The sequence below is a fragment of the Malurus melanocephalus genome, unplaced genomic scaffold, assembly GCF_030028575.1.
Source record: "Malurus melanocephalus ecotype Western Australia unplaced genomic scaffold, MMel_1.1 scaffold_78, whole genome shotgun sequence".
NCBI lineage: Eukaryota > Metazoa > Chordata > Aves > Passeriformes > Maluridae > Malurus > Malurus melanocephalus.
In genome coordinates this window covers 874,427-891,224 of record NW_026623310.1, presented here as the reverse complement: position 1 = coordinate 891,224, position 16,798 = coordinate 874,427, and the positions used below count along the sequence as shown (strand labels likewise).

The 16,798-nt window shown below is 35.0% G+C and overlaps 2 long non-coding RNA genes across 12 annotated transcripts in view; one reads left to right on the top strand and one right to left on the bottom strand.

Moving 5' to 3' along the window:
• The window catches only part of LOC130574269 (uncharacterized), an 86,379-nt gene that overhangs the window by 44,536 nt on the left and 25,045 nt on the right, over positions 1 to 16,798 (bottom strand). Inside the window, exon 7 of one of the 10 annotated variants that reach the window (XR_008965408.1) lies at positions 9,445 to 9,605. The exons of the other annotated variants lie outside the window; for them this stretch is intronic. This is a non-coding gene — a long non-coding RNA (uncharacterized LOC130574269). The remainder of the gene's footprint in view (positions 1 to 9,444; positions 9,606 to 16,798) is intronic. 10 annotated transcript variants of the gene reach the window in all.
• The window catches only part of LOC130574271 (uncharacterized), a 38,109-nt gene that overhangs the window by 7,864 nt on the left and 13,447 nt on the right, over positions 1 to 16,798 (top strand). The window lies entirely within an intron of this gene.

Genomic DNA, 16,798 nt, shown 5'->3' with positions numbered 1-16,798 from the left:
GAACAAAACTGAGATATTCTTTCATTGAAACTCCTCCAGCTCTAACAGACAGCATTCAAAAACATTAAAAAAAAAAAAAAGAAGCATTCCAAGACCACTGTAGATGCTGGACATAGACTGATTCTTGAGTTAGAGATAGATATCTGCTAGCCAAAAGGAGTAACTTGAACAAAGGAAAGACTTTAAAGTTTCAGACCTCTAGTTTGAAYTTCTATGTGTGTTCATACATCAATAGGTTCAATGAAGTTGGAAATATCCAGTATGTGTAATGAAAACAATCTCTACTATGGATACAGAATGAACATGATAACATATGTTTTCCAAGCCTAGAGCAATTGTCAAGCAATTACTATTTGTCAAGGCAACACACTTCACAGTGAGGGTCATCTAACCTAGGTCCTTCTACTTTATTGTGAGGCAGATCTCAGCTGCACAGCTTTCTTTTAATCTGCTCCGAACCCAAGTTGCAGATGCAGGTTTCCCTGACTGCACGCAGACAGAGAGCCAAGGGAGGCAGCAGTAACAAGGGCTCAGCTTCTGCACCACGATGGCTCCAACAGGCAGCAGMTGCCGGGGTTTTGTTCCAAGGGAAGGAGGGCCCGCGCGGGTCAGAGGGGACTCCTGGACAACTGATTATTAACCAGGGCTTTCTAAAGCACTTGCAAGGCCCATATTGTGTTTGTTTAGGACCCAGAACTACAAGTGCATGTTATCAACAGACTGGGTGAATTGGTTTGAGTCTCTGAGTTCAATTATCAATTCTAGCCACCTTTTAAAGCAGAAAAGAGAAAAACCTTGTCTTACACAATCTATTTTGGCCCAGTTTTACATTTCCTTTTTTTTTTTTCTTTCATTTTAAAGACCCTTATTCAATTAAATATATCCTCTTTATAAAACATGATTATTTTTGCTATCTAGATGGATTTCATGCCTGTACAATTTTTATTTAATCATCTATATAACAAACTTCTTATTCTTAATTTTTACATTTTATGATAGAAAATTTAATGGCTTCTCTTTACCATGACTTTGTCTTCCAATCAAAGTTTATAAAAACGTGTCTCTAGATGGAAAATGGAATTCAATTAAAATGTAGCAAAAGAGCCTTTCATTTTTTTCTCAGTTCAAGTAAATAGTTATAAATGTACATAAAAAAAAAAAAAAAAAAACCAGAATATACCTCACTGAAAACTGATTTATTCAAAAAGGATGAATCACTGCTAGTTGGTGAACTTAACTGATTGTTTCTGGTTAGCATGACCTTCAAAACTTTACAACTAGCACATCTCATCCTCTTAAAAATTTCATTCATAGACCTAATGAGAAAAAATGAAATTATCTGCTTTTTCATCTCCCAGTGCATTTTTCAACTTTGAACATACTAGTCATTAATATAAAGTAGATGAGTACATCAAAAGAGAAAAAGAAAAGCTATTAGAAGAAGTTTCCACATTCTGCAGGTTAAAATTCCAAATGCTCTGCCAGTGACTTTCCCCCCTTCAGTGGTTTGACTTTATCTAAAACTTCGGCATAAAAAATGTGTGGCACAGTATTTTTATTGTGTTATTTTAAAATACTACAGAAAATTTAACCTTAATACTAGCTGCCCTACTTYATTAATTAATTTTAAGTGGTCTCGTTAAAAAGAAATGTTTAAGTTAAAGAAAGCATACATAGAGAACTCATTAAACACAGAGTAATCATTCCAGGAGGCCACACAAGTAACAGAAAATGTGAATTCCCTCCTTCCTCTTACACCATTTAGACTGTAATATGTTCAAACCAGAATGGGTCCCTACTCTGCCTGCTGGTGTACATACACAGAGGTTTGCCCTGGCACAGAGGTTTGCCTTCATTTTCTCAATACCTGAGACTTTAGAAGTAAGAACTCAAAGAGGATAGGCTTTTTCTTTAATGCAGTGTCTGTTCAGGTGTATTAAAGGTGCAGGTTTACCAGTGGCAAGAGGGAAAAGGCGAAAGGATGCTAGGAAGAGCTCTAGATCCTTCCCTGTTCTACTCCTYAAACCTATCTACAGCAAAACGGATGGACTTCCGGCTTAACACGGAAAAGGTTCGGGTGCAGATTTACCAGTGGCAAGAGGGAAAGGGTGAAAGGGTGCTAGGTAGAGCTCTAGATCCTTCCCTGTTCTACTCCTCAAACCTATTTACTGCAAACCGGATGGACTTCTGGCTTAACACGGAACTGAACATAAGAACTGACCATCTCAATCTCTGCTAAAACTAGAAATTTCCCATTAAACTTCCCTGTCCYTGCAAAGTGTCTTAGAAGTATAAATCTACTGTCAGGACAACTTCCCAAGCCTAAAGGAAGAGAAGGAAAGTTTTTTTCTGAGAATTTCCTAAGTTGATGATCCTGGCTTGCTGCATTTTGGAATATGACTTACAGACTTGGTATCACAGATCTSTGAATTTCATCTATTCACATAAGAAGGATCAGAATGAAATTCCTCTTCCTCCCAAATTAGTGTGATGCAAACAACACTATCCCATGGATTTTCTATTACTTTTCTTGCTCTTTTCTTTGTCAGGCTCAAAGATTTCCTCTCCATAATAAATAGAATCTGAAGGCCTGTATAAGGAACAAGAAAAGTCACTACTCATAATTACAGTAGTAGCAACAAGTTTCTCGAGAGATAAAGRTGACTAAAGTTTGATTTAACTAAGGGCAAGAAGTGAGAAAAAAGAGGAGAGGCAGAGGCATTTCATTAACATACATTATAAAAATCTTTGAAATACTACAGACTGTGAAGTTAGCAAAGCAGAGAGTACAGTAATGAGAATGACTAAGGTTGGCACCAGTTGATTGTATTTAAAGAGGGGAAAGTCCTGAAAGTATTTGGTTTCATTTTTGCAGACTGTGAGTAGGTCATGATTCATAAGCAAACTGCTTTGAGTAYACTACAGAGGTCAGACTGGTCCAGGCCAGGCATACATTTAGCCCATTTACCTATATCCAACAGCTGACATAAGCCAATTCTTACCCAAATATTCTCTCAGTGAACAGCAGGATCAGGACAAGCATTTGATAGTGCCCCTAGATTTCAACATCCAACTTTATTCTAGCTTGGAAGGTTTCCTGAACCTGGTGTGGTTTGTCCAGTCAGTGACCTTCACTAGATCTCTCTTTCAGAGACTTGTGCAGTCTCTCCTTAGATTATTGTGAACTTCTTTAATCCATACTGTCTTTAGTCAAAGAATGTTGTGAGTATAATTTTCATGAACATATAAAAAGATTTAATTTATTGTAATATTTGCTTTGAACATGCCTACTGCTAGTGCCTTCTGATGCACCCTTATTTTTTTATTGATTGAGAAGCTGATCCCTGTTCACCCTTTTTGTTTGTGACTTTAAATCATTTATGGCTGTTTTGAAAATGCAAATTTCACTGTTTGTTAGAGGGGTTCTGTGGTTAAAGTCTCTGAAGAAGACTGCATTGCCCCTGGGCTGAAAATCTATTTCTTCTCAGCTTTGCCAATCAGCCACCAGTCTGCCTGCTATCTGTGGCAGATGCTAAAGCTGCTATTGCAAAGAAGTCCTTCCAAGATCCTGGGGAACTGGAAGCTTAGATGAGCACATTCTGAGAGAGCCATTCTTTTCCACTTTTAGGGAAGATGCATTAGAGGAAAAGATGCAGTCATGCATATTGTGCTCCTAAAACCTTGCTGATCTTTCTGTAAGCAGAATCTAAAATAATAGTAGGGAATAGAAATAAAGAGAAGAAAATTTGCCAATCCACAGAAATCAGCCCCTTTCCAAGAAAACTACTTGCTAATAACTAAATCTCAAGGTATCAATGTAAATTTTATCTAAAATCTGAAGCAGAAAATTGAAGCTAAAGTAGTTCAAGCCTTCTCTAAAAGTGGAGGGCATTGTTTCCAGAATAGCCCTGAAGTGGGCACAGTTAACATCATAATAAAAACAGCAGAATCTTGTGAGAATTTCCTATAATTTCAGTAGGAGATTGATAACCTGTGCAGTATATTCCCATTTCCCCGACATGTGTTTTACAAGACAGAAATATTTCTCAAGCAGACAGGAAAGCACAGTTTCTGTTAGCAAAAACTTATACAGACAGGTAAGGGAGGTCTCCATGGTAAGGTAAAAATACAAACAAAAATACTTCCTTAATCTTACTACAAGTTAAGGTACATTGTATCACTGTACAGAAGAAGATATGCAGCTATTGCAGAAAAATGCACTTTTAGAGAAATTATGCAAATTATGAAATTCCACTGTGTGTCAAAGTTATTAAACAGTCCTGTACTTTTGAAGTAGAAGACGTTAAGGGAGACTGACCATACCAGGATACTCAAACAGAAAGTCTTTTCATTCAGGCTTGTGAGTAACTCTAGTTAAAGTGACTCTATTTGACACAAAATTATCTGTACTGTTGCAAAATAGTTCCTGTCAGCAGATTTCACAAAGGCAAYGGCCTGTCTATCAGCAATAATCATACCGGGTTTGGCTGCAGGATCTGATTATTATTTCAGAAGAGTATGTCTAGCTAAGCAGGTAAAGAGAATGCACTGAAAGTTTCAGAAGACACAAAGAAATATTTTTTAAAAAGGCACACAGACCCCATGTTATAAGTAGGTAAACAAAACATTTTGTCAATTGCTCTCAGCATCCTTCTAGTTAGACTAGGGTACCTATTTGTATCTGTTATGAACAAGCACACATTTAAATGTCCCCATTTGAAAACTGTAACTCCGTAAGACAGGTCAGTGCCGTTGACTCCCTGCTATGATGGCTAGATACACTGAAGGTTAGTAAGGCTTAAGGCTCTAACCTATTGGCTCTAACCCCAAATGTTTCCTGGTTCTGACTGGCTTAACTTAGAGCTGTATGTCATATAAAATTTCCAGAGGATGGTCTTGCCCTTCACTGGCTTGTTGACAAAAACATATAGTTATCAAATTGACTATTGGCACTTTTTTGGGAATTCCCTGAAAAACAGGCCCACATTTATTTATTGTTCAAGGCAGAGAGCACTGACTCTGAAATATTTATATGAAGAGAAGGCATCTCCTGAACATGACAAAGATTTSCAATGTGAGAAAATCCCTGTCTCTGAATAGATCTGTCTGTCACCCAGACCCCTGTTACTTCAAAGTATGAAGGCAACACTGAAATGAGTATCATTTGTTCTAAGTTTAATGAGGAGAGGATTCCTTCATATACCCCCGACATCTGATGTAGCAAGTGCAAGGTCATTGCAAGGCTGTGCTTTCAGTGCAGAATGTAGATAAAGTACAAACTGTTTTGGGACAAACGATAAATGCTGAGATGTTTTTACTGATCTTGAAAGATGACTTACAGGCTGATTTAATTGACCTGTTGCTATCCACAATCTCTCCTCTGGGAAGTAAAAAGATCCTGATAATATGATGTATAACAGTAAAACCATAACAAAATGTTTTAAATGGATGTTGTTTTTGTAAGTATGAGAATAGTTGATCATATAGTTTTAGACCTGTGTGAACTACGCCTCAGTGCTTTACCTTCTGAAGCAGGCTGTGGTGATGGCTGCTTTTTCTGGGAGGAGGCAGAGCGAAACAGCAAGTCAACAGAAAATTCCTGCTTGGTTCATAACAAAGGCTCAAGGGAACACTCTGTAATGTAATCCAGAGTTCCTATGAGGAATCTAATGTCTTCTCTCTRCTACATGGATCCCTATGTAAAAATAGACATCTTGCAGGCTGGCAGTTCAAAATCCCTGAGGATTAGTGATTGGTTAGGAGATTATGGATACTACTCCAATCTGAATTTGAAATAGCAGATGAAATTGCTGAGGCACTGATAATTGACACTGAACTGCTAGTCCTCTCACCCTTCCTGTAGAGACAGAAGGCTCTGTCACTAATATGTAATGGTACATTTGCTTCTGCAGTCAGTCATAGAAGACACCCTGTTTCTGGTGCTTATTGTTTCTAATAAGCTGGACAGCTTGTTAGAGAGTTAGAGAGAGAAAAGCCACAAGGCCAACAAGTCACTCAGCACTATGTRTGACACRACATTGAAATACAAAGACAATCACTAGTATTGGAGCTATAAATACATAAGGCATTTAACACAAAACCAGCCCCTATCAAGGTCTCTGCAGAGCATAGGCAAGTAATAAAATTAGTCTTTTTGGGACCTGAACTTTAAAATACATGAACCAAAGACATGTCTTCATCAGCAATATGCTGATGAATTTTTTATCCCTTCTACATGCGCGGGCAGCAACCTTTATGGAGAATCACTTCACTTGCCTSCATCAGACCTCACTGCCAATACAAGTGCACCCTGCCAATGGCTATGTCCCAGAAGACCAGAATCCCAGCTTTTATAACACTGAACTAAAGACACTGTCTTAAATCTTAACTACAGCTTTGCTTGTGGAATTTAGAAATAAAATGATCTCTGTTTAAGGGAAGTCTTCTCCCCTCCCTTCCCTGCTGTATGTTTCCTCTTAGGAAGAGGAAATGTTCAGAATACCTGTTCAGAAACTATGGGATAGGTTGCTCTCTGAAGAACCACACTAGGGAATTTCTTAAACACCAGTAACCTACGACTTCTTTATCCATATACAAAGAGGTATATCTAGTATGTTAAACTGTATTTTGCTAATGATCATAAGGGGACTTAATTTATTGTATGAAATCAATTACATTATTACAACTAAAATTAAATAAGTCACACAGTATGTGCAYTGCATTATTTCCATCTCTGTGGTATGATGGAAATAAAGAAATTGTAAATGTTTGTATTCATGTAGCTATTTAATGCCCTGAAGTCAATGCCCTTCAAGTATCTGCTGATACCATTTAATGGACCTTTTTGTTCAAATAATTTGTCCTTGAACTCATGGGGCACATGCACACCAGCAATGAAACATATCTACACAACCACTCAAAGAAGTATCCAAGGGCATCCCAGAAAAGTTATTCATGTTCTTTATAAAAAGTGGTCAATTAAAGTAACTCTCTGTGCTTTGGCCAACTTAAATGGAAAACTGGGCTATACAAATTAACACACAAAAAAACTGCATTAATAAAGCAACTATCTCTTCATGCTGTGGCTGTACCTCACATTACTAAGTCTGGACAGCCCAAAACTGCATAGAAATGTAATTTCTAGTTCTCCAAATATAATATTTTTCTTAATTCTAACATTTTCCTATTTATTTCTCAAAACAGGCCAAAAACATTTACACTCCTAAATATTAACACTTTCCAACCTATATCTTTCTGATGCATAGTTTGTACTACTTTGTTCAGTCCAACTGTGGTTATGTTAAGTAAGGGGATTACTTACATTTTTAAATCTACCAAAATAGAATAACTCAGAATAACTGCACACCATGTCCTTACAATTCTACCTTCAATCATATATTCTTCTGCCAACTTAAATAACTATTATATCATTCCAGTTTCCTTGTATGTGGCTGTTTATCTCACTTAAATAGATTGTATATATTTTTTCTTCTTAACCACCCTTTAATTATTCTAGTTTTGGATGTCCTTATTTGATCTGTAAGTAATATTTTCAAAATTATTAAATTATAATTTCCTTAACACCTTTCATAATGGGGGTTAGATCCATCTACATATTATTAACTATGTATTTTCTGAATACCATMGTATCCAAAATAGATACAGTCATCTTGCTGAAGACTGATTTCTGTAGTAGTTGTGCTGGGCCACTGGAAATATGCAGGAAAACTAAATTTCTCATCATAATAAATYCACTCTGATTAAATAAATCCTTTCCTTAGTCAGCAATTTTTAAACTGTTTAATAAAATATTAAATGGAAAAGCTTAAAAATACTGTTTTCATTTGCAGCTTCAAACTGTAAAAGTGAATGTTCCATTACAAAAATTATTAAAATAATATACCTGTTCAGAAATAAGTTCTCACAAGTAAAATAAAACAACCATAGGTTTCCATTGTAATTAAAAGGAGCTTTAGTAATTTTTTTTTCTCAATTTGTTGAATTGATTAAGATATCTTGCAATTTAAAACCATTGTTGTCTTCATGAAACACCTTGGATCATAAATTACTTAMAAGAGATGTCAAGTCACACAACTTTCAGAGGCCTTTTTAACGCAGTATTCACTTCTGTCCAGGAATTGTATTTTCCTATCCTTGTAAAAAATGTAAGTGAAGCATTCTAAAGTTATTTGCTAGACATGTTTCTCTAAAAAGTTCTCTGACCTGCACTGTTTTTCTTCTATACAAACGGTATTAATATAAAGATGCAGTGTTATGTGAGTCATATTCTTGAATAATTCTATTCAAGTTGACAATTCTTCTTCAGATTGGCTTGTATAACAAAGATTTTAAGACTTTGGTGGTCTCTTTCTAAGTTAATTCTTGAACAGCATAACCAGATGCCTCCTACTTTAAAAAGAAATAACAAAAAAACCCCAACCAATAAACCATAAACCAAAACCAGGTAAATCGAAATGGTTCATGGGYAGTATTAAACAAAGGAGTCATATTGGAACCCCTTGGCTACTCGTCAAGATAACAAGATATAAGGAGCCACAAAAGTGAAGGGGTGCTGCTTTTCTTATTTCCTCTCTGAGATGTTAACAGAGTGAAAGCTTGATTTCTGTACAATAGTCACATTTTTAATACAGCTGCTTCTAATAACTGAAACTTTTTTAACAGAACTGGAGGGAAGAGGGTAGAATAAAATGTCCACTTGTGAATATTCACAGCCTTTCCTGTTGCATACCCAATACAAGATAAACCACTGGCAGATGGTTTTAATTTGAAGACTTTAATTACTGTTTGATATGAACACATAAGTCCTCAAGCATCTAACAGATTACAACAGTAATAATTATTAATAGTTTTCTCATCATCCTTCAAGTTGAATTTCTAAGAGAGAACAGACATGCTAGCCAGTATTCTGAATATATTGAATTCTGTCAGTATTCTGAATAGTCAAATGATCTTCATTCCTTCAATATTCTTGCACTTACATTACATATTTTACCCTCTAACAAAAGCATATACATGGATTATTTCCATTTTAATCAAGGCCATGAATGTTGGTAACATGAACCATACATTTTCTATAATATTGTTTTTGAGTACAGGAAAATAAAATAACTTGAGGTTTGGAGCAGAAATACAAGTGATACTTTCTAATATCACTAACTAATTTCACTTTAGGGTTTCATTATCAAAGCACAGATACTAGGTTTCATTTTTATTACTAACAGACTTTATTTATCACTGTAAAAATAGCCTGTTAACCACAGAAAGTAAAATTCACCATCAAAGTTCTGGTTTTGTTTAGAGATCAGACTTTTTCAGATATTCTGCCAAATAGTAAAACCTAGTTATCTATATGTGACTTAAAAGAAACTACATGTGTTTTGAATTCAGAATATTTCCCTGTAATACCTACACAGTTATACATACCTGAAGAGCATATGCTAGAGAGAATTAGAAGACAAGGAAAAAGGGCATTGACAATGCTGAAATCAGCTTCCTGACCATAGAACCAAGCAGTGCAAGAAGAATAATAGTTCTGCTTGCATGAACAGATAACATGCCTTATCCTTATTGACAACCTTGACAATCTGTAAATAGAAATTCTATATAAATAAACTTTAAAATTAAAAAATARAAATTAAAATATAGAAGGCATACAAAATTCAAGAATACATATATCAGGAAAAAAAGATACTTGCATTTGTGGTGATTTACAATGGGTTCAGACTATACAATTTCATCTTCACATTCCAAATTCATTTTTCAAGTTACAACTTAATATTCTTGATTATTCATTGTGTGGAGGGAACAATTATGAGAGAAAATAGATGTAAGAGCATTATGATAACAGAAACATTTTGTTTAATCTGTTCTAAAGTGCCAGTGAGGACGATGCTGCAGCATTGCCAGATAATTTGGTTTCAGTCTTTAACTGTYCTTGTATTTAAAAGGATTTTCCAAACATGTAGCCTGTTCATTTTGACTGTAAATTAAGATWATTTTTTCTTGTCTTTCCACAATTGGGTACAAAAGACTATTGGTCACCATCTTCTTCAAATAATCTTCAGATGTCCTATTATTCTCCCCATAGAGTCTTCTCTTCTCTAGACTTAACAAATACAACTTTTTTGAAACATGCCTATCAATCTTACTTTCCAAAAATCTTTTCATTCATGTGTTCTCCTATGGATTCCCCTTCACCTGAAAACTGAAATAATTTTCCTTTTTTATAATTTATATTTATTTCAACACAGAGATTAAATAATTTTATTCACTGATTATTCTGGCCATTTTGTATGTGTGTTGTTTGATTTTGCTTCATCTGTAAAACTAGGTAGTATCAATGTTACTTGAAATTTTATGGTACTGTCGAGAAATAGGCCTCACAGACCCATGAAAACATATTTCTACATCTCTTCAGTAACTTTTTTTTTAATCAGTAATAATTTTCTTCGAATATAGAGTAATTCACTTTTTCTTATTTTTTCCTTTACTTCAAAGAACTGGATAAACCAGGGATTTTGTATATCTTCTTAGCTTTACAGGTAACAGCTAAAACATGAATTATAATATTCTTAATAAATAAGCAGATGAATGAATGGATGGACAGACAGGCATAAATCTAGTTTTCTTTGAGAATCAAGCATAATAGAAGGGAGATTTGACTCAAAGCCTGTATCTCTATTGTCCAAAAATAGGTAATGTCTGCTGAAACAGAGTTAGAAGGATGTTGCTAGCCAAAGTATACTAGGAATGGCTTTTTGRTGATCACACAATTACTAGTTTATGGTAAAAATATATCACATTTTGCATTAGTTTCAATGAGTTTTGSCTGAATGAAGAAGAAATACTGTGAACCACGAAAAGTAAAACGAAGTATGTAAGATAATACCAGATCAATTTTGTAGCAACTATATGTATTCACATTTATTCCCAAATGCCTGTCTTTAGAGAGTTCAGTCTCTTTACCTTTTTTTTTAACCACAGATAGTTTATTCCAGGAATCTTCATATTATTTCCTTGGAAAGAAGATGGCCAAGGGGGAGGACGGGGAGAAAGAAGTGATAAGCTGCAGAGCAGTTTATGACATTTAGCCCAGATTTTCCACTTCTTTGCTCTACTTCATTTGCACAGTTGTGAACTTTACCATTAGCACATATGAAAGCTCTTCTCAAAAGTGGTTTCTACAGTTTGGTTGTACTTTTTATTATTTATATAGTGTATTCATAGGGTATTTTCAAAATGAATTTCTGAAATGTAGTAGCTGCTCTTTGTTAATCTATCCATATGCAAAACATCCATGAGACCTAGCTGTGCTCTCAATAGGCTAAATGAGTAAATTGGCTGAAGGACTCCCTCCAGCACTACACTCCTGCTTGGAGCCACCCAATCTCAACCTCCAGAGAAGCCTCTACCCTTCAGCCAGACTTCTGAATGCAGTTATCTCCTCCTTCCCATAGTTCAATCTAGTTTCCAGTGGGTCTCAATTCCTCAGGAAATATAGACAGGCAATCCCTCAACAAGTGATTATTTAAGGAGCGATGAGCACAGAATGTAATCACAGTGAAGAGAGAAGCAGTTCTGTGAAGACTTCTCTAGCAGACCTGTACTACTTGCCACAAGATTTTTCAGAATTTCTTTTCACAAAAGCCTTGAAGCAACTCTTTTCCTCAAAACAGGAACTACCAGTTCTGGCAGTTCAGACATTAGGTTCAGCATATACAATGTACTCCAGAGAGAAGTGGATAACTTCGAGTATTTTGTCTGGCTGTTTCATGTACTTTTCTAAAGTTTTACTCAAGGGCATCACAGTACTGTAATTTTATATAATTCACCTGCATTTCCAAAATATTAGGCCATTATAAGAAAGCAAGCTTCTTTCATTCAGCTAGGTATGTAATATATGTGACAGATATGCTTTATGTTACTCTCCATGTGCATCTAATTCCAGTTTCTTATATTTTTTATTGATATTTGCTTTCCTCTTTTAATGTAGTTTCTATTATTGGCAAAAACATAACCCTACTGATGTAAAGCAAGCCAAATGTACAGAATCACACATTCATACTATAAAAGGGATTTTTCCTAATGCGTTCCCTACTGTGTTGCACATCTGGTCCATGGCAATACGGTAAAGCYGGAATAACTGGTTTGTTCCTCCAGAAAAGCTGCCTGCATTTCTGCAGAACTGCTTCTCCAAATACTAAATCTACAGGCAAATTTATACTGAATAGTTGTTACGATGGTGTATTTTCTTATCAGTTCCATTAAGAATAATTTCCTATTAAGAACAGTTTCCAAATCCATGTTCCCAATCTTACTTTTCTAACTCTGGCTATTTTCCTTGGATCTATATCACCCTAAAATTTTGACCAATTTCTTTCATTTATGTCTTTTATGTCCTCAGCATTCACCAGRGTAGTGACCACTTTCAGAATCTGTGTTTGTTTTTGAGTAGTTTTTTTTTTCTTTACCTCTAAGTGACTTAAAAGATAATGCTCAACTGAATGCTAATGGATCATGTTCCAGCATTGTCTGATGTGCACATCTTCCTTTCTTTTTTTCTGTCATCTGACTTAAGCAGTAAATCCCAGATCACAAAGTAGTCTATGAAAGTAATTTTATTTTCCCTTTTTGTGCAGTTTTTCCTGCACATAGTTTTCTGCAGTCTGTAAAATTAGAAATTATCATGACAATAACTGGTGACCTCACARGTCAAAATGTAACCTGGAACCTAATAGTTATTATACCACATACTGAACACCTGTCTAAATAATACAGAGATTGTGCTTCCAAGAACTTATTGCATATCCTTTTTTATCTTTTGAAAACTGAGTAAATATTCAGTAGAGCCCTTATCCCAACATGTGCRTGATGAAGTGACTTTTATATTGAAGCATGCCCACTTCAGCATCAGGTCCTTCTCAAAAGTCGCAAAGTAAAACACCATAAGCAAATGCATTGTATTTCAGGCTTTTGTCCTACAAGGAGGTCCACATAGATGGGATCCAAGCTGCATTTTAATAATGAACTAAATCTAATTACCCAAATGGTCCTATACTGACTTCTTCATTGTAACCTTGCTTATCTTGAAAAGAATATTCAGTCATCTAACTGGTTTTCCAGTTTCCGTTTTCAAATACTTCCACATATGATAAGTACTGCTTTCCCTTTTATTGTCCTCTTTCTTAAYTTGCCAATTTTTAAGATTTTCTATGGTTCCTTCCATTTCAATTGTCACATATTCTATCCAAATATAATACATTAATTGACATTTCTGGTCAAGAAATATTAGTCTGTAAGATTACCGGTTTTCATGCCATTGCATTTTTTATTTAGAGCAAGCTAGTACAGTTGTAATTACTGCCAAGTGGATGTAGTTCCTAAGGTTACATCTGTGTTACTGAGCTAAAGAGGGCTCAGGCACATACTTGAGCTCTACCATGTGATAATCACGCCATTTATCTGTTAGCCTGCTCTTTGGTATGCTTTTGGCCCAAGCCAACAAGCTCTCAGGTAAAATACTGCAGCCTTTGAGGAACAGCATGGGTTAGGGACCCTGTAACAGGCATTTAAAATGAGGCTACCCTTGCTCAGGAGAGCAGATGGGTTAGCCAGGCAAATGCGACCCGTAATTTGCTACCGGCTCTTGACTGGGTTGTGGTGCATTTCGTTTTCTAGTGCAGATGTGGCTAAGAAATGCAGTCAAAAACTGGTAGAGAGGTACCTTCACATGATGCCATTCCCAAACCTGCAGAGGATGTGAGCACTTGGTATGGGGGAAGGACAGAGCAGTGTTAGGCTGCCTGTGACTTCCCCAGGGCAGGCAAATTCTCAGCCTGTGAGTAGGAATGGATCTTGGCCACCTTGTTCTACATCCAGTGAGCTGAAGAGGGGCAACAGAATCTGGACCCCTTCATATATTCAGATACTTTTCTATATTTTCAATTACCATTTTTTAGTTGTTTCTTCAATTATCTTTTCAAATAAATGATCCAATTTGTAGACAGTGGTCTTAGATTTTCTTTCATTTGATATTATTCTATCGGGAAAAAGAGAAAAAAAAATTAACTGCTTAAGAAACTTGAAAAAAGTCTGCTTTCTTGTGGTTTTTTAAGTTTCACATACTTTCAGAATATATTAGCAAAATTATACTAATTAAGTGATTAATTAGGCTTTCTTAGATAGCATCACGTGGTCTGAGCTCTCTTTCTGTTCTGTCTTTGCATGATGGCAAGCTTGAAGTTCCCCTTTATAGTTCTGTTTCCTTTTCTCCAGCTTCATACTTCACTAATAACTTTTTTACAGTGGAATATTTCTTTTATTCTATTGCAACGTTACTCTGAATTAGCTTTTTGCTGTTACTCTTCAAACTCATTACCTTTCTGTCAATGATTTTCACAATATGTTACACTTTTTCTGGTCTTTTTATYAAACCGGTAGTATTGTGCAGTCATAAGGTCTTAATTTTAGATCTAGTATCCCTTTTTTTCCTGATCACTATCAGATCCAGTACTGAATTAACTCTCATTACTTCTTTCAATTGTTTTAAGTACTATACAAAAATATCCTCCTGTAACCAATTTCGAAGCACTTCTTGCATGTAACTTAAATCCTCTTTTACAGCTTTTCATACATTTCCATATATACGGCGATGTATGTATGTATAACATGAATATGTGTATATAGATATACATGATAATCATAGAGATCTGCATAAACCTAGAGAAAATCAAACAAATCAAACCTTCAATACAATCTTCATGGATTTTACATCTTCCATTTTCATTTGTGAAATTATTTGTGCATCTGCCAGCCATGTGATCTGCAGAATCTGCAAGCAGGGTGGTTGTTTTGTAAATTATGTTTCCCTCACATTACATTCCTTATATAGCTACAGATAGTTATATTCTATTTATGTCTTAGCCAGTCTTGTTTGTAATGCAATCGAACATTTCTTGGAATTTGTAGTGGTACTGCACCTCTCAAGACCACCTGTACCTAAGCTGTGCTTATGAACAGAAAGATCTATTTTTTCATTATTATTTCCTGCTGGTCTTTATAGATTAAGTGTTTTCACATCTCAGTGTGGCAATTCACTCAACTTCATTCTTCTCTGGCAAATGTTTACCTATGGTTAACTCACTCATTTGCTGAAAAATCTTTCTTGTTTTGTTAGTATTTCCAGCTACGCTTTCCTCACTGTTCCTAAAATTTTTAAAAATAAAGGCTTTTAAACTGTGTCACTCAAAAATTGCAAATCAAAAGTACACAAAGTTGAGTGCAAAAATAATTTTATCATCAAACTGCAAGTATAAATTTTAGATTAATAGTATTATTGAAAAAGTTACCAAATAGTTTGGTAACTTAAGCTATACAAATACAGTACCTTAAAACTCATTTTCTAAAACTGGGCTAAGTCAGTTTGATGTACTTCCTTCTAACAATAATATGCCATTGTTAGAATTGTATTACTTCTCATGATGAGTAAGGCCTTGTTCCATAACAAYTCTGCTGTAAAATGAATACAAGTATTAAATCACAGATTATTTCAGGGTCTGTGCTACATTATATAGTTCATAGAAAGGACAAATCTTCAGCAACTAGCAGTGAATTAACTGTATGCTTTCAATTAGCATCATTTGAGGATATACCCCAGAAAGACCCATCAGGTTTTACATAATTTTTAATATTCTTTCATTTTCTATGGATAATTATCATATCATTTGTCTTTACAAAATTAGTTGCAGTTGATACAACTTTATTTTAGCCAAAAAATTACTGCCTCTACCATTCAATAAAAACTCCTCATTGGTGTAACCATCTTAGAAATTCCAAATTTCCCCTTCTTTCTAATCATGGCCTGCAATGTCATCCTCCTGCACTGTACACAAATTTGGCAAAGGTGTTTTATTAATGGCCTCAAAATTATGCAAAGTCCTGTAACTACATAAAACTTTAAGTCATCATAAATTACATTCTCACTCATACCTTCTATCATTTTCTAGCACATTGCTATCATTAGTGCTATTATTATTGCAAATTACTGTAGGTATCAGGTTACAAAATCATGTTTTACACATCTAAAGCAAAAGTTCTGAACATCATTGTTTATGTTTTATCATGGCATTCCTTTTGCTGCAATCAAATAATTTAGATTATCTAAAGAACATTTAGCATACCTAACAAAATATGTAGGTATCTATCCCATAATAAATATTTAAGTACTGTTCAATATTTCTTCTATAATAGAGCATGATTTTCAAAAATTCTGCTGATTTTATGCATGTGTATCTTTTAGTTGTCTTTTTAAAAAAATTCTATCTCCTTACATTGCTATCAATACAAAGCACTCTTTCCAATAGCATTTCTTTATATGCAAACAAAACTGAAAACTTTTACCATACCATTTATGAACACAGCATGGTTTCATTCAGATGTTCTCTTTAAGTTAGCATTCCTATACTGAACAGGCACCATAAGTCTTTATTTTTACAGGAATGTTTCTCTGTCTATAGTTACTATTCCACTGATGTAGGAAGCAAGGTACTTTGATCCTCTGAAGGCACATGTATCATAGAAAACTTTAAATGCTGTCATTTTCTTCTCTGCTTAACTGGAAATCCTGAAATAGCAGATCCATACAGCATTTAGAAGCAAATATATTCTTGAGTATAAATGATTATGCTCAAGGCAATATTCTAGGCAAATAGATGCAAACATATGAGAAAACATGGGTCAGTATTGGACCAAAAGAGTTAGGACAGATGAGTGTAGAAAG